The sequence below is a fragment of the Lasioglossum baleicum genome, chromosome 8 (assembly GCF_051020765.1).
Source record: "Lasioglossum baleicum chromosome 8, iyLasBale1, whole genome shotgun sequence".
In the NCBI taxonomy this organism is placed as follows: Eukaryota; Metazoa; Arthropoda; class Insecta; order Hymenoptera; family Halictidae; genus Lasioglossum; species Lasioglossum baleicum.
This window is the reverse complement of record NC_134936.1, coordinates 15,173,611-15,199,575: the sequence shown is the minus strand read 5'-3', so window position 1 is coordinate 15,199,575 and position 25,965 is coordinate 15,173,611. Positions and strand designations below refer to the sequence as shown.

The following is a 25,965-nucleotide window of genomic DNA, read 5'->3' as shown; positions in this document are numbered from 1 at the left end:
TAGGACAGAGACAAACAGGGTTCGTTTATCTCCCGTGTTCCCTCCGATCACCCATAGAATTTTGATCGAGGGCGTGATTTTCGAAATGCAAAACGATCGCAAACGATCGCCGATCCCCCGTCCGGCCCACCACCACCCTTCCCCATTCCGAATTTATGCGAACCTTCGCGTCGTTACCGTAGATTCCATGTCCCCGCTGCCTAATGAACCGAACCGCTCTTCCGATTTTATGCAACTTTGTCGCCGTTACGGCCTCACAATTCGATTCGCCGCTTTGCACTCCCTTGAATTCCAATGCTTCGTGTCTTCGTGTCCAATGAAACCGTGTCTACCGTTTCATAATTGTTCAATTCAAATGGGACAAGAGTGAAACGAAAGTCTTTCCGAACATCGCATTAAAGCTGGGTAGCAATTCCATCTGAACTTTAGATCCCAGTCAATTCTACAACAGACAAATCTGTTTCCCATGGCACACGGAACTTTTCCAATTAACATAAACCCCAAGACGCGTAACCGCCTGTGGGTCAAACTCGGTCGGGCGAAATCAATTTCCTGTTCCCGAAAAATGATCGGGAGGGATCGCGGGCACCGACACCGAAGGTAATAAGGCTGGAGGAAAATCGGACAATCAAACCGGGGTTGCGCGATTCGATCTCGGCGAAATACTGGGTATAAGCATTCCCATGGCCACGGTGGCGTAATTAAATTAGAGCGCGGCGATTTGAGCGGGAGCGTGGAATCCGCAGGGTATCGAGAGGCCGACGATACGTCTGTTCTTTCCGGTTGGCGCAGCACGCGTGGGACACGACTCGACTCGAACTGAATCGAATCGAATCGCAAACAGGAGCCTCGATTTATCGAACAGAGAAAACTGCTCTCCGGCGCGGCGATCCTGCTCCCTCCGAGTATTGTATTGTTCTATTGGAATATATGTTCGGATGGGTGCATTCTCCTCGGTTCACCCTCTTCGAAGCCCCCAACCCCCCTGTGCCGCGCGCCAACCCCCGGCGACGTTCACTACACTATTTCCGGCGAGATTGTCGAAAGGGCCGGGATAAAGTTATATCGTATTTCCGGGCTCCCTACGGTCCGCCGATACTCCAACTTTCGGTAATTGACGAACCGTGGAGAGCGTATCGACAGTATACCCCGGGCTGAAAATCTTTAACTTCGCGTTATTGCCGTCGGTTTACTGTCGAGCGGCTTTATAAAGGAAGACACTTCCTGCAATGGAATAAACGTATCTTCCTCCTCCTCCTCTTGCCTCTGCTGCTCTTTCTCTATCCTCCACTCCTTCGAGCTTCCGCAGCCTCGCTCCAACCACGATTCGATGAAAGCCCGACGACCAATGGGAAACTTTTCGCGACCGACCGTCCCGTCTCCCGGCAATCCGATTTACCCGAATGATAATTTAGACGGCGGATGTTTACGTCCATTTCGATTTTCCTAGATTATTTCAAGGAAACGCGAATCAAAGGGACGCGTTCGTTTCCACGGTTAATGGCTCCATCGATGCTGCTGCGCTCTGCGTTCACGGTGCTTCTGCTTCAACCACTTATTTCGTTTCACCGCCGCAGTTACAGTGATCGAACAATGAATTTGCGGTTCTTCTTCTTTGAACTGGTGCTCACAACGTTCGAGGCATTTAGATTGTATTAGGTTCGCGTTAGGAAGATACTGATGTTTTGAGTGCGGTTGACCCCGTCTCCAAGATAGTGATCAAAAGGCAAAGGACATCCTTGAGTGTGTGTCGAGAAGGTTGGTGAGCGCGCAGTCGCGAAACTGGATCAAAGGGAGTCGGTGTGGGGTTTCGATGGAGGGATCGATTCGCAAACCATCGAAATCCGGATGATCCGACTGTATGACGTTCGTTTATCCTCTCGGCGATAAGCCAGCGGGTCCGGGGGCGTCTTTGCGAAAACCGACGTCTTCGCGCGCGGAGGGCTTCCGCGAGACGTGTTCTTCGGGCGTCGCGCGTCGCGTCGTCTTCTATCAGCGACCTCTTTCCGCAAGAAGGCGCGGCGTGCGTCGACCGGGGTTAGAATCTTCCGAACGTCACGAAGATTACTTACCGGGAGGGCTACAAAAAGTTATTGGTTCGCGGCCGGCCTGACGCGTTCCCTTAGATCGATGCCCTCTGATTCATCTCGACGAATAAATCCCGGCGTGGAAATTGAAAATGATGTGTTGAATACGAGACCCGCTCCGCGAATGCCCCGCTGGTAATTTCCCCTCGGAAGCGGAAATTTTTCCTCCACTCGGCCCCGTAATGCCGTTATCAAACCGGTAATTACGATCCTTTGTTGCGAAACACAGCCGTGAAGTGCTCCGGAACTCGATTCAAGTAGTAACGCTATCGGGAACTTGGTTATTGTTTCCTGACGAGAACGAAACTGTCGGGATGACGCTGATGTATGTGCTACACGCCGAGCTACACCGTTATCCTTTATTTATTTCGCGGCTGGATCAGTTATTATACCGAGTGTAATCGAACGGCGCTAAACAAGCTCTCCTATATATTCATGTACGTTTCCGTATCTTTTATTATTTTTTCAAATGATATTTTCACGGCTTCTAATCTCCGCCACGTCATTAGCAGTTTTCTGTTTCAATGTATTATAATTCCAGAGTGCTATAAAGCATCAGAAGGTTTAATAATCTTCGCTGCGACACGCAGTGCTGAGGGGTATATGAAAACAAGACTTAATCTCCGCGAGGTGTTTGCATTATGTAGAACCAACAAGCGCAAGAAAAAAAGGATCGCGGCTTACACTGTGTTCAAAAACCTACATTTTTCACGAGAACTGTAAGACGATTCCGAGCCGTTTAAATGATGTATTTACGTTTCTTAGAGAGCTGCGTTAGCCGCTCGGCAGAATTCTTGAAACTTCTGAGCATCTTGTCATACTGACACATCTCTTCTTGTCATTTCTCTTATCACGCATCAGTCTGACCGTTATCGAACACTATCTTTTTGTCAGCTAGATCTTGCAATCTTTCCCTTTTCTATCTTCCGTTTCTTTTAAATATATTTTGTTCTGTCAACCATCTTTTCTACGCTTTACATCTTTCCTTCAACTAGAGTTTACAATACACTGCGTCGCAAGAAAATTGAAAAAATACTAGGAGAAACGTACCGAGTAAACTGACACAAAGCAAATTGTGTAGTCGTAACGAAGATGTTGCGTTATACATACTACGAATAAACAGCAGTACGGTCAGAAATATTGACGGAGTAAATCAATTTACGTTCGGTGGGAACGCGGAGGTCGTAACGCGGAGCAATTTTGAAAACGGCGCGGTTAGTATTTCGTCGGAACGGTGTTCGCGGTTTCGTGGATTTGCGAATACGGGGGAACTGCCGATAACGCCGAGGAGAAACGACGCTCGAACTTCGCGCGTAAAGAGGATAGATCTGAAGGTCGGGCAACTTCCGGCATTCCGAGTTCCGACTGGAAACGTACGAAACCCGACGTGCCCTTAATTGTGCGGAGCTCCCCGATCGACTAGGGAGTTCTCTCGATCGAGTGCACAGCTCTCCTCCTATCCGGTTATACGCCCGATATGTTTATTGCACGATCGTCTTAATTGACTTCTGTCCCGATCGTTATTGGACGGCCCCCGCTCTCTCGCCTTCACCTACACCTCGAAATTGCATTTCGTCCCGTTGTTCGATGCGCAACGGCACACTCGACTTCCGTTATGTAATCGCGATTAATGGAAATCCGCGAATTTCTAACGGTATCGTTCCACTCGATTCACCGAATCTGATCCCGCTTGCAATCTGGCGATCCCTAGCGTCGACCATAGACAATATTATACTTAAGTCGTACTTAATTATCGATTCGTATACAGTTTATACATATTCGTGTAACTCCTTCTTTTATTATTCTATAAGATTCTAATCAAATTGTTGTTTGTACGAATAGCACGATCTGCAATAAATTACCTGCTCGCCACAAGCTTATTATGATTCTTATATTATCGATTCACATGCGTTAATTAACAATGGCAAAAGTTACACGAACGTTTCCATTAAAATTACTCATTCGTGGAGATAGATTCTGATGAAATTCTCCCAGTTTTCTGAATAGCAGGAAAGTCCACACAGTCCAATTATAAACAATAGCTGGGTGGCAGTAGAAACAGTCGACCATAGTCGGCCGCAGCAGGAGCAAACGGCGAACTTGTAAATCAGATTTTCCTGGAAATTAAAGGTTATCCGCGGGCAAATTTTCTCTCGTCTCTGTCCTCCGTCAATTTGCCGGTGGCTTTAAGTCTCGGAAACACCGCGCGCCGTGCAAGCTGATCCAGTTTTCCCGGATCGAGAGCCGCGCAATTCCATGTCGCGAAAGTGGTTCCGCGGAGTCGCGAGAAACTCTTTCTCGCGTGCGCCGCGCTTCGATAGGATCGCGTTTCCATCGGCGATCTACCAACAAATCAAGCGTCGACGGGTATCTCGTTACACGGTGGATACTCGCGAGTATTTATGGCGCGAAACGTAATCTGCATTCATCGTTCTCCCATTGTTAGAAATTGCGTCTGAATATCGCGGCGACATATTCGCTCCTCGATTCGATTATTTTTAACCGACAGCATTGTTGACTCCTTCCCGGCGATGCATCACGTTGTCACGGGGGAAATACGATCGGGTCGTGTGACATTTTGTAACAGATTTCGTAGTCCGGCGTTGCGGTGACGAATGAGAAAACCGAGTCGGGAGAAGAGTCGGGGGCACGGCCGTGGCTCAATTAGAATTATCGCGCGCATAATTCTCCGATAGTCTGCCATTCAAAACATGATACGAAGGTTCAATTAACGGTTGAAGCGGTCGGGTTCGGGTCGTACAGCTCGAAACGGATCGCGGATTAAAACGACGCGTGCAGTCACGTGGATTACGGGGATGGGGGTTCGCAGAGCGGCGCAGGCCGTCGACTGAAAAATAGGGTGAAAATTTTCATTAAATTTCTTCAGCGCCGACCACGGGTTTTTCCGTAATCCGGTCGACGCGCAAGCTCTCCAAAGCCTGAACACGCGACGCAAAACCGTTTTCATTATTTGCCCCGCTTTGATACGACAGCATTCACTGTGCGAAATCGAATGCGTGTAACGCCCCCGCTGTTCCAGAAATAATTCTATTCGGCGACTCTCTCTCCCTCTCACGTTTCGGCCATTGTTCGCGGCATAGGAGACAGAAAAAAAGAAATATAACGAGGACAGGCTGGTTCGCGCGATGGAACCAGCAACGCCGGTAATACAATTTTCATTTCAATCGCATTTTTAATAGTTTGTCCCACCGCACGATCGATGGCCGGATTTTTTCTCGCACGGATTCGGTCCGATTGATAGGCTCGTTTGTTGGTAAAAATACGTGCACGGAACACGGGGTTGCGGCTTCGTTCACGATCGGTGTAATCGCGGTGTAATCGTGTCAATTTCGAGGTTAATGAAAGCTTCGGGTTTCATTCGTTTTATTGATTTGAAATAGATCGTTCCCTCGCGCTCGCCCCGCCTTTATGTGCTGCGTCCGTGTTTGTGAAAGATAATTCGATTTAACGGGATAACTCTACGCGGCTGATTAAAAAATAACTTTGAAGTTTATGAGATTTTCGGAGCTGCTTGTAACGATGAAGGGTATCGCTCTGATCAATTGAAAATCGGGTATCGCGGGCAATCTAAAATTGGCTGAATCGTTCAACAGGCACAGCGTCAAGTTTCAAGTTCGTTAGAATGGAAGCAGCACTATTCGAAGCACTCGGTATGCACGGAGGCTGTATTTCCAGAGGAACCTTCCGCGAATAATAATTAGAGTTATAAGAGAAAATGAATTATTCTGGCTAGACTAGTATTAAGAATATCAGTGCCAGATTATACACTATACTCTTCCTGTGGAATTAGTTCGCCAAGAGGTTCCTCGGCGCGCGTAATAGTAACGCAAATCGTAAGCGTAATAAATTACGAACGGCGACGAAGTCCTCGAGAAAATATGAATACTCGCGGATAGATCGGCTTGTGCGAAACGCAGGGGAGCGGAGAGAGAGAGAGAGAACGGTACCGGTACTCACTCGAATCAGCTTCTTTGAGACGTCTGCTTCGCAACCAGCCCGTGGATTCCATCAAAACTTCCCTCGATTCGTTTTCACAGCGCATCGCGCCGTGCCGCGTCACGCGCGCCATACCACACTACAGTGATCGTAAACTTCACTCGCGTTGCGTCGACACATAGCGAGATCGAGCCCGAATGTGCTCGATTCACGCACACCTGGCCGTCTCTTGCCTTTGCTCCGTTCTCTGCCTCTCTGTGTCGTCATCTCCGCGATATCCGTGACCGTTTTGTCATTCCGTCGACTCCTGCGAAATTCCGCTTTGCTTCACTTTCCCTGTGACGCTGGCAAATTCGTTTATTCGCGAATTAACGCGGCAGAAACTCAACGACAACGATGACAAACTCCTTGTTTCCAAAACTGGAAAACGAAAATTTACGATTCTCCATTGTTTTGTCCAGTGAAAAGCGAGACGTAGCGTCGGTGCGCCTTTAAACAAAAATTTATGCTAACAATGTCACATTATACGCACATAATACCACATTTTGCCAGTTCGTATTGTACCAGCCACGTAATTATGCTAAATGTGGCTCGCAAACGACGAAAGTTGTAAATCTTCAAGCCATTTCATAATTGGTAATTGCGAAAATTCACGAACACGTTTGAAGCTTGGCTGCGTTTCATTCGAGACAATGTTCGTATGTTCAGGTTCGACGGATTTATGGATCGGGCGGTGTGGCGTGGCGTGGTCTATTCGTCGAATAAAAGTGCTTTAATTCGACGTGGGGTTGGTCTGGAGTTTGTCTCAGCGGTTCCCGAGGCGGTCCATCGATATTCCCGGAACTCCGTGGCCCATTATCGTCCCCGATCACCATGACAATGCGTCCCGAATTCAGTCGGGAGAGTTACGGCGAGCCGTTGGAAGCTAGACGTCGTGATCTTGGACCATCGAAATCGCGATGCACGCCCTAACCGGTTCTCGCCCGATTCTCGGCTAGTCAAGCTCGGCTAGCTGTGTGTACGACTCGGCCGCATTCCTAATCCTCGTAGTATAATTCCGGGGAAAGACAGTTTAGTATTCGACGAACGCCCCGGAGCGTCGTATCCGAGGGGGCGTCTCAACGGCGTTCCTCGTGTCTCGCGGTTAATAAACACCGGCCGAAACTTGCCGATTGTCGTTCCGCGGGAATCGTAACCCGGAAACTGGCTCGGAACTTCCGTGGGACCTTCCTTCGGTGCCATTCCGTGTCGATGATCGTGCTTTTATTGCCGCTGTTACCTCGTTCTTCAGCACCTCCAGCTCTATTAGCCCCGGCGCGCGCCGATCGAAATGCCTAGATCGAATTGGCCACAATTAATGCATACTATACTTTGTGAATTGTGAATATCGCTGCAAATATCGCCTTTTATATATCGTTTTCAGAATAAGTGGCTCACCGCTCGTCGGCCAAGTGGATTATTCAGTAGTACAAGCGTAAAATTCGTCGGCCGAGCTTAGAATTTCGCGTGCGCAGGCCGCACATTCTTCTCCCGAAATTCCATAAACGGTTTTACGCGGGGAACGAAGGCACACGTTGAAAAAGGAGTAGTCTCCCCGAGGATGTGTCGCGGAGTCGAAAAATATGCTGGTTAAATTCCGCGGAAACTTCGCCACGGCACATGTCTAAAAACAATTGAGCCGGTGGCATTGCCGCGTAATAATAATTCCGAGTGTCGTTGTCAGTGACGCTGAATGCTCAGCGACGCGGCGCGCTATCGCGTGATTGGTATTAACCCCACGGAGAAGGAAGGGTATTCGGTGCCGGTGCCTCGTATTATCGATATTCACATGCGAGCGCGCAATAAAACCGTATCGCGACAAAGAGACGCTGCCTCGGAGGCCCTCGTGGAATCCGTAGCTAGTCGAGGAAATACGAGGGAAACAGAAGGCGAAGAAAGGACCGCGGGAAAATCGAGCGTAAGGGAGTCTAATCGACCGTGTACCGCTATTGCGATTGTCAGATACCACGATCGGCGAGTGCAGAACGCGCGACGCGAGCCCGCGCGGGTCGCAATATCGAACCGAAGTGAAAACAGGGTCAAACTGATGACACCGTTCCCCGTTGACGTGCCTCCGAGAGATTATTTGAACGAGCAGTCGATCCCGACCTAAATACAACGCGCACGGCCGTTGTGTCCCGCTCTCGCTCCTGGGTATCACCCAATCGTTCGTTTTACCTCTATCCGCGTGCCAACGATGCCTTCGGAACACGCGGGAAGCGTTCGGTCGCCTTCTCTTGCCCATTCTTTTTGCCGGCAGGCGTCCGGCATTATCGCTTATACATAGCACGCGACGTTATTCTTTCAGAAATGCAAATATACGTTTACATGCATCCCTGTTTCGATTGATCTCTGTTCGAAGGGGAAGTTATAATTGAAGCATATCCAGATGGTGCTCGCGAGACCTAACAATAATCGAAACGAGTACCTGGTTGTTTCCGTGAATCGCACGCGTTCTACGAGGATCATCCCGATTTGTCCGATTCCCGTTTAGCAGTTGATTAAATCGTCTCGATCTCCGAGCAACGCTCGTTCCACAGATTCACCGAAGGGTCGGGCGGTGCCCAAGAGCAAGAATCAATGTACCGGGACGCGATAAAACGAGCAAACTCGAAAATTACAGTTGTGCCGGTGAATTCTCGGACTGCAATTTCGTCGCCACGGGTTCCCGAGACCTAATAAAACTGGCAAGGTAGGAGGGCCGTATACGCGAGAATTTATTCCGGCTTTTGAATTTCAAATCGCCCGGAACGCCGTGCCGCGCCGAAGGCGAGCGCGAGCGGGGCGAATCGACCGCATTGTATCGCGGATACCTGCTGATTACTTTCCGATTGCGAATTATCTTGCTGTCTTTGGCCCGATTACGAACGATTATCTCTGTAGGAACGTGGTTTCCTATTTTTTAATCGGCGAAAGCGAACCTGCGTTCGCCTCGCGGAAGGTACCGAAGGAAGATCGTGCAAAACACGATTGTCGAAACGGTCGATTTACGGAGGGAGTTTCCTTTATCAGATCTCGAAGCAGCGTTTTCATCGGATACTCTATATAATAGAAGCATGTTCTGGCGAGCCCCGGGTTCTATACCGTTGGAAGAGGAGAAATCGCGGGGCGTAGGCGAACCCATCATCGGTTCGGAGCGGCATCCAGCCAATACCCGGGAAGCTTTATGAACGATTCGACTCGTATTTCCGACAGAAAGTACATCACCGTGGACGTTTCGAACGGCGAAAACAACGCGCGAACAAGCACGAAGGAAATATGAAAGGTACGCCCGATCGAGCAACCATGTTTCATAACTCATGAGGACGACGTCGCTGAAAAGAATCGTCAAGAGTATCGTTTCTAAGTTGCCCGTGAAATTTCTGCCTGCCATCGCGCGCCGTGTTCTGCCTCCATTGGTCTCTCGCTTTAATTCGACTCTTTTCCGGAAGTAGATATCGGCGGCGCTTTCGATGCTCGAGCCTGGCAAATGACCAACAAACTTTTCAACCCGCCGCGATTCAACGCGTACAATAATGATCTCAAGTACGGTACCCGATCGTACCCCTCCCTATTACTCTCTTTTTCCCCTTGAAGCCGCGCACGATGGAGTTAAATGCCATTTCATCGACAATTCACGTCCGGTTAATTCGAGCTAATTACCCGAAGAATTGTTTGCCAAGCGCAAAGGACAAGCGCGGTGATCATTCGCGTAATTAAGCCGCGAAACATAATAAAATGGGCGAGCGGAATCGACGCGATATCGAGTCCTTGAAATCGAAGCCGCTTTAATCGCAACGAAACTGAAGGCGGAAAAGCTTTCGCCACGTGAGATCGATCACAAGGCTTTTAACACTGACCCGGATTATCCTCGCTGGGCTTGGTTTTCGAACTGCTCGCGGCTACACATTCCAGTATAATTGAGAAACGAATCTCCTGTTCCGCCTCGAAATTCATAGAAAGAGGCGAATCCGAGATTCGGTAGCGTGCGAATAAACGTAGCCGTCGATCGTTCACTGCTTTTCTGAAAACTAACGCCGCGTCCGGGGGTCGAGACGAAAGCCCTTCGCAAAAACGAAAGAAAGCTTTACGCGGTTTACAGGGCATTACGCGCAATCCATGCTGATGTAATCCGGGCCGGGAAGCTTCGCGGCGCTCTCTCCGAAGGTCGCAAGAAATTTCCGATGAGAATCGGTAAAGGGATCTACCGGGATTCCAGAGGCTCCTCCATACATGTATGCAACCGTGGCAATGCCGGCAGCCAGTTCGACCTTTTTCGCGATCCGTCGACCCGTTCTCGTCCGGTCGTTCGACGTTCCGAAACGACGCTTGAATTAATTTACCCGTGAAATAAATAAAAAGCGGCTGGCGTGCGAGCGCGAGCGTTGCGATCAAATGTTCCGCTCGATTCCGTGGACTCTGTTCCGTGGTAAACTCTCGTCCGTAAAACGCGCATACGCCTCGATACGCTCGCCCGGTGGATGCTGCCACCGAAAACGGGGATGAATCTTCGAGGAAAAATAAATCGAAAACGTGCAGGCAATTTTCCCCGTGCGACGGTTCGTTTACCGATAAATCGATATGCCGAAAATTATGCGCATGTTGCCGAGCCCGAGCTCTAAGTAGAAACGGCGGACAACGAGCAGACACGTCGAGCCATTTTCGATAGCGACGCGGCGGCGCGGGAGGTCGAAAATTCCAGTTGAATTTTCCTTCGAAGCGCAGGCAACCTATGATCAAATTTTAATCTACATTTTTTCCGGCCGTTTACCTGTTCCGGGAATGAGCCATCGGAAAACAGCGATTCACCTGATAAAATTCACCGCGACGCTCTCTAAAATTATTTTCAACACGATTGCGCCGCGGAAGCGCCATTAACAGGGAACTGGTGCACTGTTTCATTCTCACTGGTCGAGAAAATGGCGCACGGGTCTCATCTGCCATTAACATCGCGCCGAATGCGGTATGCAAACAAGTAATCGCGTTGCCGCGGAAAAGAAATTCTTGTTGCCGAGGAAACTGCGTTGCCGGTATAACGAGGGGCAGTCTCCCGAAAACAAGCTCCATCCGACGAGAGTTTCAACCCGCGTCGTTACGGAAGAACGGCAATCTCCAGGATTTATAAACCTCGAGTCTATTCAGCGGCGCGTCGCGTCGGTTCGTTCGCGCGAGTTCCTTAAAACCATCGTCGCGAACGGCGTCCGAGACGTCAAGGTCAGTCGAAAATTCACGACCCCGGCTGCCGGAAAGGATCATACTCCGCGGGTCTGGCCGCGATTCTCCTCCATACATGCATGTCGTTATGGTAATTTGGATCTCCTCGACGGAGCTCGCATGCCGACGAATTCCAAGAGCGCGCTAGCTGCACAATGCATCTATTCGCGTGGCTCTTTTCCTCGGCATCTTCCGCGAAACGTTCGAGAGGAGCGGCGGTCCCGCCGGAAACGGCGAATAACAATGTCGCTGCCGGGTTCCGGATAATAATAAAGATCGTCTGTTGCGGAGCGTGACGCAACCAGGCCAGAAAATGCGCGACGAATGACAAAAGAATTGCAATTTCCTGCCGCCGCTCTCCTCGTCGAGCCAAATTGCTCGCTGCCCTGCTAGGACAGCAGAAGAAGCTTCTTCCCTCCGGTAAAACTCACTTTACCGTCTTGTTTGCATGTTTTAAGGGACGTCGCGACGAACAGATTCTGTTCTCCGAATGTCCATCGAGTTCGTATAACTTCGCGCAACTCCTCTCCACTCGGCTGATGTCTACCTGTTTCGGCAAATTGAACGTCTTCGACGTTTGCGACATCACGCTCGGCAAATCTCCAGCACGAGTTGTTTACGCGGAATGTGGTTATTAGGTTTAATAGACTAGAGGATGCGCTCCTCTCTGCAATCAGTTTGTTTAATGGGACCATCCGTCGAGCACTGTAGACGCAATTTTTATTGCAATGTGTTCTCTCGAATGGAGTGATTTATTCAATCATTTCAAACTGTCTTCGTAGTGTTTCAACAATTGCGAAATAAGAAGATACTGAGGAAGAGTGCGGTAGGTTTAAGTTTGAAACGGAATAGCTGTATGTTGTAATTTTCTGAGAGCCCGCTGTTCAGAGAAGGGTTCCATTACCTTTATGGAAGACTAATCCGCTAAGTATATCGATTGGAGCATGTAATGTCTTTATTACATGGGAGAATTAAGGCGATGCGACGCTTCGATTCCGGCGCACGTTCGCTCGACAAGGTAGTTGACATATATATATATATATAATTTAGAATCTACTCGGCGTGTACACAACGTCACATTTGCTTTAATAGAAATAGAACAATAGAATTGCGCGATAGATTGACAAACAATAACCGAGTTCATAACCGACGGAATTAACGCACTGTTTACATTCTGCCCGGTGAATATCGGAGAAACTCCCCGGAGCAATCTGATCGCACCAATGGTAAGCAAACGCGTCCAGAATTTTGGCACACGAATAATCAAGACGGAAGTTTCGTCGTTAAACGCGCCCCTAATAATACGTAAACAATCGTTTAGAGATATAGGCGATCAGAAACTCTGACCGCTGATCGATACCGCCCGCGTCAGAACTGTGGTGGCCCTTATCAATCGATGGGTTCCATCTCACTGTCAAAGGCTCATAATACAGTATTATAAAAAATATACAACAATATATGTACCATTGTATTTGTACAATAGTTGGCAGAGTCTACTTTGACTTGAGGATTTTTGAAAAACCGAGGGCGGGGTGCAGAAACGACTTTCAGAATCGACTATTAGTTACCGTAATGTAAGACTGGACAGTGCAATCGCGCTAAACAATTGGAGCGATAAGGGTCGAATTTCCGAGCACTTTGGGCAGAGCCTGTAGCGTCGATTCACTCTCTCGATCATCGTGACAGAAAAGAATCGTCGAAGGGAATCAACGGTTGCTGGGGAGCAGTCTCGAGACGTCTCGAAAGGAACCGTTGTCGGTGGTAGATCGCAGATAGAACCGTGTCACCGTGCCACCCTCGATTTCTCGGTCTCGTCCCTCTCGCTCGGCAGCCAGACAAACAGCTCGGAATAAAAAGAACCTTCGTGGAATTGAAAGGATTCGTTTTCCCACGGGCCCTTCCATCTGAACTACGAAGCCGCAACACCTTTCGAAAGCAACGATTCCGCTGCTAAAGGCTAAGCGGGGGATCGATCGGCGCCGATAAAGAGCAAGCTCAATGGAAATTCACACCGTTAGCTCCGTAGGATTCTGCCAAGTCCCCGTGCATCGACGTGTTTCTCCCCAACCATCGTCGAGGTTCAAAGTTCGCGAGCCTGCCAGGTCGGAGAGAGGCAGAAATAAAAAAAAGCACACGGGCCGATAACCCCATAACAAATTTCCTGCTCGGCTATTCGTTCCGAGCGGAATCGTCGTTGGATATCCGTGTAACCAAAGCAACGGTCAAAGCGCTGTTCCGACCGACGGCCTACCGACGAAAAGCATCGATCATCGTCCGTAACTGCGATCCCCATTCAAACTCTCTAGCTCATCCGGGATTTTCTTCTCCTCTTTGTACTCTGTCACTCTCTCTCTCGCCCTCTCTTGGAAGTTCGACCGCGAGAGACCATGCTTCTTGAAAATGGGAAACAGCGAGGGTGGAACAAAAGGCACGGGCAAAAATAAAAATACACGAAGGGTTGCCTTCCACGGGAATTCATTTCACTTTCCCGAAGGATTCCTTTTTTTTTATTCACCCTTGGAAATCCAGAATCATTTGAAATCAACCCACGGCCTCGCTCTCATCCCCTCGTCTAGCCCCATCTGTTCGAGAGCCACGAATATCCCGAAGAAATCGCGACCGTGGACACCGTCGGTCGTCCATCGGACGTCGACTTTCATCCCCCTTGCTCCCCACCGCTTGCCTGCGGTACGACGTTGATCGAGTTTTCATCCCCGATTCGCTCCCGCGGGCGTCCCGCCCCTTCAAGCCCTGATTTTTATTCGAGCCACACCGGGTTCGTTTATAACGTCGTTTCTACGTCGATCGTGACGCCGATGTCTATCGTCGGATCCACGGGGCTAGTGCGTCGCCGAACATCTTGGATTTCGCTACAGGCGAGTTTGTTGGGAAACATGCACCACCGCGGTGCGTGTCAAGTAAATTTTTCGGGGGCGAGCGTCGCGAAATTTGCCACGCTTTAATCCCTTGCCTTACCATTTCATTCCGAGGCTCCAGACGAACCTTTCCGGGACGACGATGCACTGGCAATTTGCTTCTGTACGATCGACATTATACGAATCAAATCATTCCGTAATTATTATAGTAACGCGTCGCGTACATTTTGTCCATCGTCAGACTTTTCATTCGCAATCGTTCGGATACTGCGGCGGGACTGTATTCATTTGTGCTATACGACAGAACGCACACTTGGAATTTCATGCTCTATTTTTGCTCGGAACCTCCGTACGGTGGAAAGTTTGCTGTGCGGGGACAAAATCACTCTGCATTCGACCCAGATTCTCTGTTAGCCGAGGGTTAATTGTTACGCCGATGTTAGGTATAATATTAACGCAAGCTGCGTGTGCACGTTTTCGTTTGGGAGAACGTTCGAAATCCAGTGAAAATAAATCCTCCCCTCGTCCTTTGTATATTTATGACCCAGTTGCTGTCTGTTCCGCCCCGGGTTGAAAGCAAACAAACGCATCGATTTACCTTTCGCGTAGGTGGAAATAACGCGTGGAAACTGGGGTAAAAATGGTAAATAGCGGTTTCGAACCGGTTCGGGGCCGAAATGTTTCATCCGTTCCCGTTACCGGTGTAGCCCCTCTTTTTCCGTTGCTCATCAAGAGCAAATCGCGGGTAAACTTTCAATTCCGCATTCGATTCGCATGGCGGCCAGTCTTCCCCCCTTTCCCCCCTCTCTGTCTCTCTACCCATCGAGTTCCTGTAGACACGCGTACGCGGGTAACGCGGACCTCGCCGCTTTCACGCTAGTAGCAGGAGTTAAATTTCAAAGGAAACTCATTTGAAACTTCGACGCTGGGCAAACGAGGGCCTCGGAAAAAGTACTTTTATACACCGAATACCCGCCGCATACCAGGTCCACGGTCTGAACTGGTCTGCGAGCTTTTCTGGGAGGGGGGCTGGGACGAGGGAAGCCGCCGTTGCATTCGATGTTTCGAAGCCAGGTGGTTTCGACGGGCCGAAGAAAGGACCGGGAGGAGCCAACAAAGGCGAAAGCCAGAAGCACCTCCGCGCTATACCGTCCTGATACCGGTCGCGAGAAAGATCGATCAACCACCGGCTTCCTTCTCGCTAGTCGCAGCGACACCTGCTCGCGTTTTTATCCCGCTCCCTCCCACGCCCGACGCTTTGCTCTGGTTATCCTACCTACCCTTGTTTTCGACCAACTTCGCTCTCAACTTCTCATTAAACTTATAAGTGACTGAAGGATTACGTCCTCTTTGAGCACCGTCACCGGATTTATTCCAGAAATGTGCTACATCTCTGGTAGAAATCGCTGGATAAAAACTATTCTTTTTCTGAATATTAGGTTGATCAGGAATAATTCACGGTCAATTTGAATCCTCGGTGCATCGAAAGCGACTCCCGTGTAAAGTCTACTTCCGTCCGGCTCCCTCGGAGGCGAGAATAGCTCTGAGATTTTCAGGGAATTCTTAATCGCGGCAGCTAAGTGCGCAACGGCGAATAAGTAAGCGGTGACGAAAGGAATTAAGAAAGCGAGGGGAGAGGAAAGGAAAGGAAAGAGGAGCTGCGAATATCCAACGAGCGAAACGAACGCTCCTCGGAGTCAACGGACTCTTCTCGGACTCTTCTCGCAGATAATCCCGGTATTCATTCCCCGGAAAATTATTGGATAATCCTCTTCCACCATAATAATACGGTGCAAACGACGAAACCCCGCGCAGATATATTTCACAACTTTCGCTCGGGGGTTCTTTATCCTTCTTAAGGAAATCCCGAGGTGATGGAGAAACGCGTGCATTTCGTTCTTACATTACAAGAATTCTGTGTCGTCTCTGCCATTTCTCCTTTATTAATATTTGTGTCGATATCTGAACAACTAGTTTGCAATTTCTCTTAAATTTGTCTTGTTCGCGCGAAACGTTTCAGTTCTCGGAACAAAAAGTTCTGTTCCTGGCCATCAACCCTTTGCGAGGGCGTGTGGAATCGTTCTTTTTGCCGGACGTCTACCCCGGAGAAGGCGCAAGCATCAAAGTTTTTAATTAAAAATGGAGAGGTTGCCGATTAAAGCACCGCCTTTCGACGCATCGGAAGAAACAGGGCCGCCGCGTCGGGAATGGCTTGACGGGGAAAGTTGGATGCGATGCCCTCCGTAAGTGGAACGAAATAATGATAGACCGACGTAATCGCGTTCGCTGATCGCAAACCGGCGCCGATGGAACTCGATGCTAAGCGGTAAAGTATCCCGAGTTTCGTAACGAATTACATGCAGTGCGAGCTGGCCGGGGCCGGCACATTAAGCCGAGTTCGAAGCTCCGCTTAAATTTTAAACGAGAGTCGAACCAAGTTGCCCGAAACTTACCGGCTACTTGGCCGGTCGATAATTAACGTCGGATCTTGCTACGTCTGCCCTCGGACATCGGTGGATGCGAGGCAGCTTCGTTCTCCGAACTTGGCTGACCACACGTGGACTTTACGGCTTGTCCACCTAGTAGTTGAATTTTTAATAAAACTCCGATTAGAAGATGGAAATTTGAACCATTTGTCGATTACATCGAGCGACAAATCAACTCTGCTCGATGCGCTTTCGACCGGTGAAATCGAGAACTCGTGATCGATCATCCCCATGATAGACCACGGAATTGATGGACCACGTTATGCCGCTTTGTCTCGTCGTTCCTTCACTGTAGCATTAATAATCAGCAATTTATGCGCCGGGTGGGGAAGATACACGTTTGTCGAGCCCAGTAATCGACGTTCCATTTTACTTTGCTCTCATTGAAACCGGTAATTGACAAGTTTTGATGGTGCAACGGGCAACTGTTTAAAACGTCGCGATACAATGTCGGTCGGGAACATTAATGGACAGGAATGAGTGATTGTAATTGCTGGTAATATTCAATATTTGGGAATAATTTGCGACTCGAATACCGTGGAAACGTCGATGGAAATTATCCCTATCAGCGACGGCGAGAGGTGAACGCGAGCGCGTTAACCGATTCCGGCGAACATAACCGTGGGGCCAAAAAGAGGAGAGTGAAAGAGGAGAGCGAGATAAAAAACCGATGGCTGTTGTTTCGAATCGGGAGTGTTCAACAGGGGGTCGAAGCTTTCAGTGTCACAGGATGGAGCCCGTCAGCTTTTCAGTATTGCGGAAAACGCCATCGGTAGACTCGACTCGGTCACTTACCCAGCCGCGCCGCGCCCGAAAAAATTGTAGCCTATTCGAAGCGAGAACGCTGAAAGCGTGTAAAAAATAAAAATTCATAGCGGACGCGTCCGGGTTTCTCTCCGGGCATGGGCAACGCGAACCGATTGTCGCGGATGCGCCGGCCAGGAGACACACGGCCGAAAACGCATATAATATTGTTCTCATGATTCAGAGAATATCTCCGTGAAATTCGCGGCTATGAGAGCGGCTCCCCGCTCCGTTGATTAATCACACGGAAACTCTTTCCACCGAATTACACGCTGTTTGCGTTTCGTTCGTGGCGGTTGAACAGGGACAAAGCTGGCTCTTAGCCGTGCTCCGGGGCCCCGGGATTTCATTGTAAAAATGGCGAAATGACTCTTGAATTTTACGAGAATTGCTCGTGACCAGCTGGTCCGCGTTGAATCGCGGCGTTGATCGCGAGCGCTCGCGTATCCTGGATTCGTTCGACCATGCAATCGGCTGACAACTGGCGTACTTTGTGCGGGACCGTGTAATATTCAACGCGGAAAAAGAATAAGCCGGAATGCGACCGCGCCCGGACCCGGTTTTCCCTCTTTTTTCCGCGTTCTCAGCTTCGCTCGCCTCGCCCATTCGAGAGCTGTTATCAAAAGCGGTCAAACGACAAGAGGACACCGACGTTTGCGTACGGGAACAGAGTTACGCTCGGCAAACTCATTTGATGAAATTTTGCCGGACGAAAACGGCGAATCCGAGCATGATCGAGGCTAGATTCGCTGACCGATCGAAAGATTAAGATCGCTGCGCCGCGCCGGATAGAATTCAATCCCTCCGCTTGACTCCGACAAAACGGGGACGGTTGCCGCGTCTTTACGTCGACGGCTCGTCGTATTTCGCGAGGAAGTGCCGAACGATATTTACGCGGATAATCCGCGTGCGCGCGTGGAACGGAGGCGCGGCCGTAAAAATGTTGCGCGAGGAAATCGTCATCGGAAATGCTCGTTGAAATCTCGCGCATCGAGAGGGAGGAGAGAAAGAGAGAGCATAGCGTGCGTTTCTTGGACGGTTTCCAATCGATTGCGGCAGCCAGCTCGTAAATCGCTATTTGTCGGGGACCATTATCCTCCCGGGAAAAAGGGAAATTATCGGTTAGCCGAAATAATGAGTCCCCGGGAAGGAAATGCATCTCTTTTCAAGGTATTTTCGCGTTTCGCTGTAACGGGGACGATCGCCGTGCAACGGGGCCGGATCTGTGCAGTCTTTTTCCTCTACAAAGTATGCTCCGATTTAACGAGTACCTCACATTTCAATATTTGTAGTCTTTGTTTGCCGTGTTTATTCCGGCGCATTTCGGTTCGAAGCCGCGCGTAATTACAATCGAACCGTTGCGCTGCAACGAAAATTTACCAGGTCTGATCAATACCGAGTTATTCTACTAATGACATATTCTGCTGTAAGTAGCTTATTGATAGTTCAACGAATTCTGTGTGTGAATCCTGAATTCTACCGGCTTGTAGTTTGATTTCAATTCGCGTCTGACCAATATCGGTCGAATCTACCGAAGGGACAGTGCAATGCCGCTCCAGTGCAAATGAATCAAGAATGCAAATAGTATTCGCCATTGCCACCGCAACCTTTCTCGCTTCTATGCGAACCACTATCTCCTTTTATGATATCATGTCATTCCATAAGTCGTTTCTCACAATTTACTAACATATGGAATTTTAACAATGCTTGCTTTACTGTTTAAACGCTTTGACTACATTTTATATTTTTCAAAGATTTATATATTTCTTAAAGACATAACCTAAACAAAATATTGACATTCATATATGTGCAATGCAATACAGAACACGCGGTTCTTTTTTCCACTCTCTTCACTTTCCTATCTCCCAAAGAACTATTTTTCAGTCGCTGCACGAGTAGAATAAACTTGAATATTTCGAACATAATTCCACGATGAAACGCGAAATTTAGCGAGCCTGATCAATGTAGATCTATTCTACTGGCAAAATGTTCCACACCGAGAGTAGTATCGGTGCATCCGCTATGGACATTTTCTATGGCACATCTACGTTTTCCATATATACGATCGAAGCATGATTTAAATTCATGTCTGACCGATATCGGCCAAATCTATTGGAGACACAGGTCATGCATAAGTATGTTAAACTTCGGTGTTTTTACGAGCGCGAGTCGAATTTCCTGTAATACCGTGTTAAAGTATAAGAGGACGGGTCGGCGAAATCCGATGGCTGACTATTACATTCCACTACCAGTGCGGCGATCCGTCGGCTTCGTCACAGCGCGGCGCTACTGTGTCAGCATATTCCGTCGGAATACTACCGACGAAATGGCAATAATGCAGGATGGTTGGACTGCTCGCTCGTAAAGCTCGAAGATCCGAGCGCTGATAATCGCGTTACAGCCACAAAGCAGCGAGTCTCCGCTCCGGTGGAACCGTTCGCGGGCACGAAACTTTTTAATAAATCCACTGGCCATAACTTATCGCGGAACGGCCGTCGAAGGGTCCGCGTCGGGCCGTTGAACCTTCGTCGTGCTTCCGCGTTCGATTCAATTTGAATCGTTCGAAGGTATGAAAAGGGCGGAGAGAGCGAGAGAAAAGGGAGCTGTAACGACAACGACTACGATGACGCCGACGACGATAAAAAAATCCGGACTTCTGAACGAAGAGAATCCCCGTGGAAAATGTTTCCATTCGCCGACGGTTGATTATTACGCGGCGGCGTAACGTCGTGTCGGCCAGACAGAGGGTGAGTCGAGGTGGAGCGAGGCGAGGTGAGGCACGAGGAAAATGACGAGGGAGCGTTGAAGAAAGGAAATGGGAGGCGAAGTGGCTCGAAAGTGGGCTCATCAGTATGCAAAATGCACGAGCCGCGAGGGGTGCACGCGTGCCCCTCTCGTGTCCTCCGTTTACCCGGCTGGCAGTTACAGCAGCCGTGCTCGCTGCACCTAAAACTGCTCGCTGCACCTACGCTGCACCGTCGCCACTCGCCTCGACCCGCCGCGCCGCGCACCGCGTCGCTATCTTACCGTGGAGGACAACTCGAACAACCGGCGAACTTTTCGCCGCCTCCTTTCCCTCGGTTTTTTCTCCCGTGCACGAGCTGCACCGTAAACGCCCTCGCAGCTGCGTCCGCCACTTCTTCCAGTTCTCCGTCGAACATGAAAACGATCCCCGGCCCACGAGCATGCGTGCGTGAGTGCGTGCCCGTGTATCGCGCGGCGTAATTATCTTCATTTCCATGCTACCCTCCGGCTACGCCACATCATCCCCTGGCTTTCTCTTTTCTTTTCGCCGGATACTTTTATTTCTGCCCCACCCCACCCCGCATGGCGAGGGATTTTCTTCTTTTTCATCAAGTGTTTTTCTTCGTGATCCTTCAGGCGCCGATGCAACGCGAGGGCATCTTTGATACCCTAACGAAGTTAGCCCGCTAAGAACCGCTCCCTCTTTTCTCTGCCGTGCTTTCTTCGCCTCCTCGACGAAATGGATCTCACCGTCCCGCGCGCAAACGTGTAAATTGCTGGTACAGCGGTCTCCGGAATTATGTGTACAACACCCCGCGCACTTTTGTAGTCGATTTACTTAGAGAAAGAGTGGCTGGCTGCAACCGGAGAATAAATTTATTGGACACCTTGAGTGCAGTCTCTGCTCCGGCCCAGCCACCTTTAACCCTCCTGGTAGTTCTGATAATTTGCTGCGAGGAGGAACGCTGGCTGTCGCTTTAACACTTCGCCGTTTTTTGCCGCAATTTCCTCCGCAAACTTCTCGATTCCGCGAAAATAAATTTACAACGGAAGGATATTTCGAGGCAGCTCGAGGCAGCAGGAAAATTTGAAGGGGGCGGCTTGCTGCCTCATCAAACGAGAACTCGTTCGTCCCTCTGTGTAATTAGCGTGGGGCGTTCCAGTTTCCACGTAAAGTCTTGCGAGTCGTTTCCCGGGCGGGTAGGAAGCAGAAGCCGAGAGGAATTCTTTCGAGGATGAAGGCGCGTGGCATCTTATTTATCAAACGGCTCACGGCTAGGCCTTTCGTCCGCGTTCCGGCAACGGGACCAGGCCGCGTTGCTCGCGCGTAAAGACCCTCGCTGCGCGCCGCGAACCGCGCGCAGGAGAAATAAGAAGTCCCCTGCATAATTAAGTAGCCCTCGTTTGTACCGGAGGCATTAGCCTCTGTTTAGACTTCTGAATTTTAAATCGCGAGCGCAGCCCGACCCTCTTGAAAAATTAATACACGCCCTAAGGAGGCGTGGAGAGGCGAGATTGCGCCGGCAGGATGATAAATTCATGGCCTAGATGTCGGAGCGTTACTCGCGGCGGGATAATTCTCGCGAAATGGCGCGCTTCAGGACCCAAGGAATAGGAGACGGCGACGACGACGACGGTGATAATTCGCGGCGTTTCGAGTGGCAGGCTTCATCGTTTAACTCCTTGCCAGCCCTGGGTGAGCGACTACATGCAGTTCCGGGTTTTGTTCGTCCCACTCGACCACCGAAACGCTTCCTGCGCGAGCAGATCCCTCATTCGATTCGTCAAATACTCGTTACGTTGTCAAGTCCCCATTCACGCAACCCTGCTCCTCGCGAGTACAAGTCATTTATTTATTTTCTGCTCCGTTTTTTCCCCACCCGTGTGCAGCGACATCGTGCACAATGATTAAATAAATGCACAACTGGGCTGCGGACAAACTACAATTGCGCAACACATTTTTTCCAATTTTTCCGGCCATCTCCTGGTTTTATTTTGTTAGTATTATTGCATACACCGCCGCGCCGGCCGATTACACCGATAGCTCGCGACAGAGTTTGTTGATCTCGCGCGTCGATACAGTGAACCAATGTTTTATTATGGAAGCATTTTGCGGTGTTTGCGGTTTCGGTTAGTTTTCACTTACGCGAAAATATCTGTGTAGTTATTCGAAAACTACCGTTTCGAAAATCAACAAACGAGGGGAAAGCCCGTTTACCGTATCCTACACCGACACAACAAAACCGCGGGAACAACAGTGAAAAACGCGGGACGATCCTCGAGTCGAAATGTTATCTGCGATTATTCCGATGAGAGTGAGAGTGAGAAGACTATTATCTGGAAGATGCGGGCGCGAATGGGGCCGACAAGGAACTCGAGAGATGAAAGGAGATGAGTAATGGCAGAAAATAATTGGAGGATTCAGGCGTCGCGTCGCCAGTGTCAAATCGTGGAATCCACCGCGAAATAAAACGGAGCCACTTGGCCTAGTTGCGTGTATGCAAATTGTCCGCCACTTCGGTAGTACTCGTGGTTCCGTGCTTTCAAATCTTCCGCGTTTACGTCGAACGGAGCGAGAGGAAATTCGCTTTTTCCATCTTCGAAAGGGGTGCTCGACTACGTGCCTCTCTCGCCGTAAGATAAGGATACATTTTCGAAAAATCAGACCCGCAACGACCGAGCAAATATCTATTAGAGGAGTCGGTACAATTTGCGGAATGGAAAGTCTTTTCGAAGTAGTTCGCCCGGTTCCAATTACCATTAAAGGCAACGGGATTTCCTTCTCACGAAAACATCAAATTTTCTCTTCAACCGAGATCCTCTTTATTAATTTAAATTCTCTCGGCCTAACCACTCACAATCGTAATTACTGTGGCAATAATTCTCGCGTTGCCTCGCGCCGCGCCGCGTAGTCTCAAAAGTGGTTCTCGTTGGCGAAAAAAGGCTGCCGGTATTATTCTCCCAAGCTGCGCTAAACCGACGCTGTTTCCCAGCCCGGAGAATGAATTTCGCCTCGATCCTCCCACCAGCCTTTTTCCTCTCTTTTCCCGGTTTTTCCTTTTTCGCGTTTGTTATTCGGCGGCGTGGTTAGTTTTCTCACTTTCGCGGCCCGTCGCGTCGCCGATAACGAACGGCCGGGGCTGATTTTAAATTACGCGCGGCGGTGGCATCCGAACGCGGCACGGTTAATCGAACGGCATTACCGTCTCTGCCGATGCACCGTGTAACGCAAGAAAGCTAATCGATAAAAGCTCAGTGACCTGGGACCGTTGTTGGTCACCGATTAGTTTAGGTTAGTCGGGTCCAGGTTTGTGCCGCGCCCACATTCGCCGCTCGGGGTGACGATGCGACCCGTTCTCTCGTCGCTCCATGCGCGTTACGCGTTACGAAAATACCGATAGCTCGCCGGAACGTTCGCCAAGTTTTTTTATTTACGAGATTGATATGCGGCCCCGGAAAACAACGGGAACAACCGCGGAAACTCGCCATTGAATTATTTATCAGATCAGCGGTGTTTTTCGGCTGCGGTAAAAGAAACGGTTTAAGAATAGACTCTCTTTACCGAACTTTATTCCCCGTGACGCAGCTGAACGCGATCCGGTTTAGCATCAAACTTTTACAGCACCGCGAACTATGTTTCCGATGATATATGAAAAATGTCAGGTGTGGAAGCTTGTTTTTGAATGTGAACGAAATAGCTTTTTCTGTCAAAGTATACAGCGAAAAGTGTACATAAAACGAACAATTATTTATTGAATGTTCTTGGTTATAAGTTGTTCCACCGATTATAAGTATGTAGAATCGTGGTGTACGCGGCGCGAAGAGTCGAAGCAGCGGCGAGAGAGCTCAGGATGAAAGACTCGGTGTTATTCATCTCGAAATCCGCGAACAGATGGAATCGAATTATTCGTGCGAGATTTTCGCTGAAAATAACGTGGAAAACAAGAAAATAGTGAAACTTTCAATACCAGGGGAAGCTATTCTCGCCGGTGGAAATTTATTTTCCAACAGATTTCAGTACCAGGCCGGCAACGCCCGATTCCATTTACCCTCAACTTTTTAATCGAATTCCGCTTGTGGAAACGAAAAAGATTTCGTGGCAGCTTTTGTGGCTCTCGCGCCGGAATATTTTGAAACTTTGTCCCGGCGCGGTGCAGCGCGGCGGGTATGAATAAAAATCTTTGCTGCGGTGGACGGTCGGTTGCAGCCGAGGGAAACAGGAGTTCCGCCGCGATCGGGGGTTAATTATTTCGACCTGTACGAATTCGGGAGCGTTCGCGACTGTCGTGGATTCGCAAAATCACGGACCAACCGCGACCTCGTGCTCGCGTAATCCCCTTCGACGAATAGACGGTCCGCGTATGCTGTCGCAATTTTTCCGCGAACGATATTCGACTTTTCTCGATAAACGGAATCGGATTAAAAAGCGGACGGTAAGCGTTCCCGTGACCGCTGAATGCATAAAGATTCGATATCGGCTCGCCCTCTGTGTACCGCATCGTCGCGTCGCGTCGGAACATTTTACATTCTCGCAGAATTTTTCATTCCGAGGCAACTAATTATCTCGGGCTCGCAAACAGAGATGGAAAGAAAAAAAAGAAAACTGATTCTATCTCGCGGAAAGTTTAACCGTCTCGTCCGCCGATCGTAATTTCAAAATTGGAAACGGTCTTCGGCTTGATAAAACATTTCTGAATCGTCCAACTTGCCCAACGACAATTAACCAGTGAAGAATTGCAGTTCGATTACAATATGAAGCCGGGAGTTTCAGGCGTGGCGCAATAAGCGTCCGTTTCGAGTGCGGGTCTGTCGCAAAGACAACGGGCCGGATTCTTCGGAGGAATCGAAAAATTTTCCAGTCCGTAGCTTCTACAAGGAAGCGTCTAATTTAAGAAACACTCGTGTGTGTCGTGTGCACGCTCGATCCTTGGTCCGAGGTTGGCGGACCTCTGAAGAGGCGCTGCAGGTTGCTTGCGGGCGTGAGTGTAGGGGTCGCGCGGAAACGAGCAGCGAGGCTCGTAAGGTTGCGGCGCAACGACTTGGTAAGAGTTGCATTTTTATCCGGCGAATTGTGTCGCAACGTAGCAGATGAAAGCGGTTATGCCGGCTTCGTGTATTGCCATCCTTTTGTCTCTTTGCACCCCCGCAGCTTTTTCCGTCTTCTCTCCTCCAACCATGCTCCTCCAGCCGGGAGTGGCGACCTCAAAGCCAGTTCTATTTCGGTAACCCGGACGACGTGTACTCGAGTAAACTGGCATACGACCAAATGCCGTGATACACCGGCCCCGCCACGCCGTACATTCTTCTCACCCCAAACGTTATGACCTTCGCCGTAACGCCGCGGACCATTACGCCACGGCGTGTGCTGCTTACGTTATTATTGTATAAATCAGCCGCACGCGGCGCCCGGGATTCTCTTCTCGTTACGTCCGGCGCTGATATCGCGGCCGAGGCTGCTGCTCGTTTCTCGGAATTGTTTTACACCGCCCCTGCCTCGGCTTTAAGGGGATAGCGACGCTGCCAGCCCTTGCTACCAACGCTATTTCATCGCTAATGTGGACAATGGGCCTCCTCAACAAATTCCCGGAACGCTCGTGGACTCCAAAAGACAGGAAGCTACGCCGAGACGTGTTTCCAGTCGTTGGAATCATTAATATCTTCCATATCGCGAGTATTGGGATCGATGAGGTGTCGTTAGGTGGTTGTAGTATGTAACGTTAGTATTACCTTGCTTGAATCGCGTTGCTTCCAACCTCTCAGATCCCAGAGAAGTAACAT

The 25,965-nt window shown here is 49.5% G+C and overlaps 2 protein-coding genes across 6 annotated transcripts in view; one reads left to right on the top strand and one right to left on the bottom strand.

Moving 5' to 3' along the window:
* The window catches only part of LOC143211363 (zwei Ig domain protein zig-8), a 250,324-nt gene that overhangs the window by 24,194 nt on the left and 200,165 nt on the right, over positions 1-25,965 (bottom strand). The window contains exon 8 of the transcript XR_013009444.1: positions 1-25,965. This exon is cut by the window's left edge and continues 15,888 nt beyond it; it is cut by the window's right edge and continues 35,915 nt beyond it. The gene's annotated coding sequence lies outside the window, so the exon portion shown is untranslated.
* The window catches only part of LOC143211361 (zwei Ig domain protein zig-8), a 109,713-nt gene that overhangs the window by 51,303 nt on the left and 32,445 nt on the right, over positions 1-25,965 (top strand). The gene's annotated exons all lie outside the window — the stretch shown is intronic.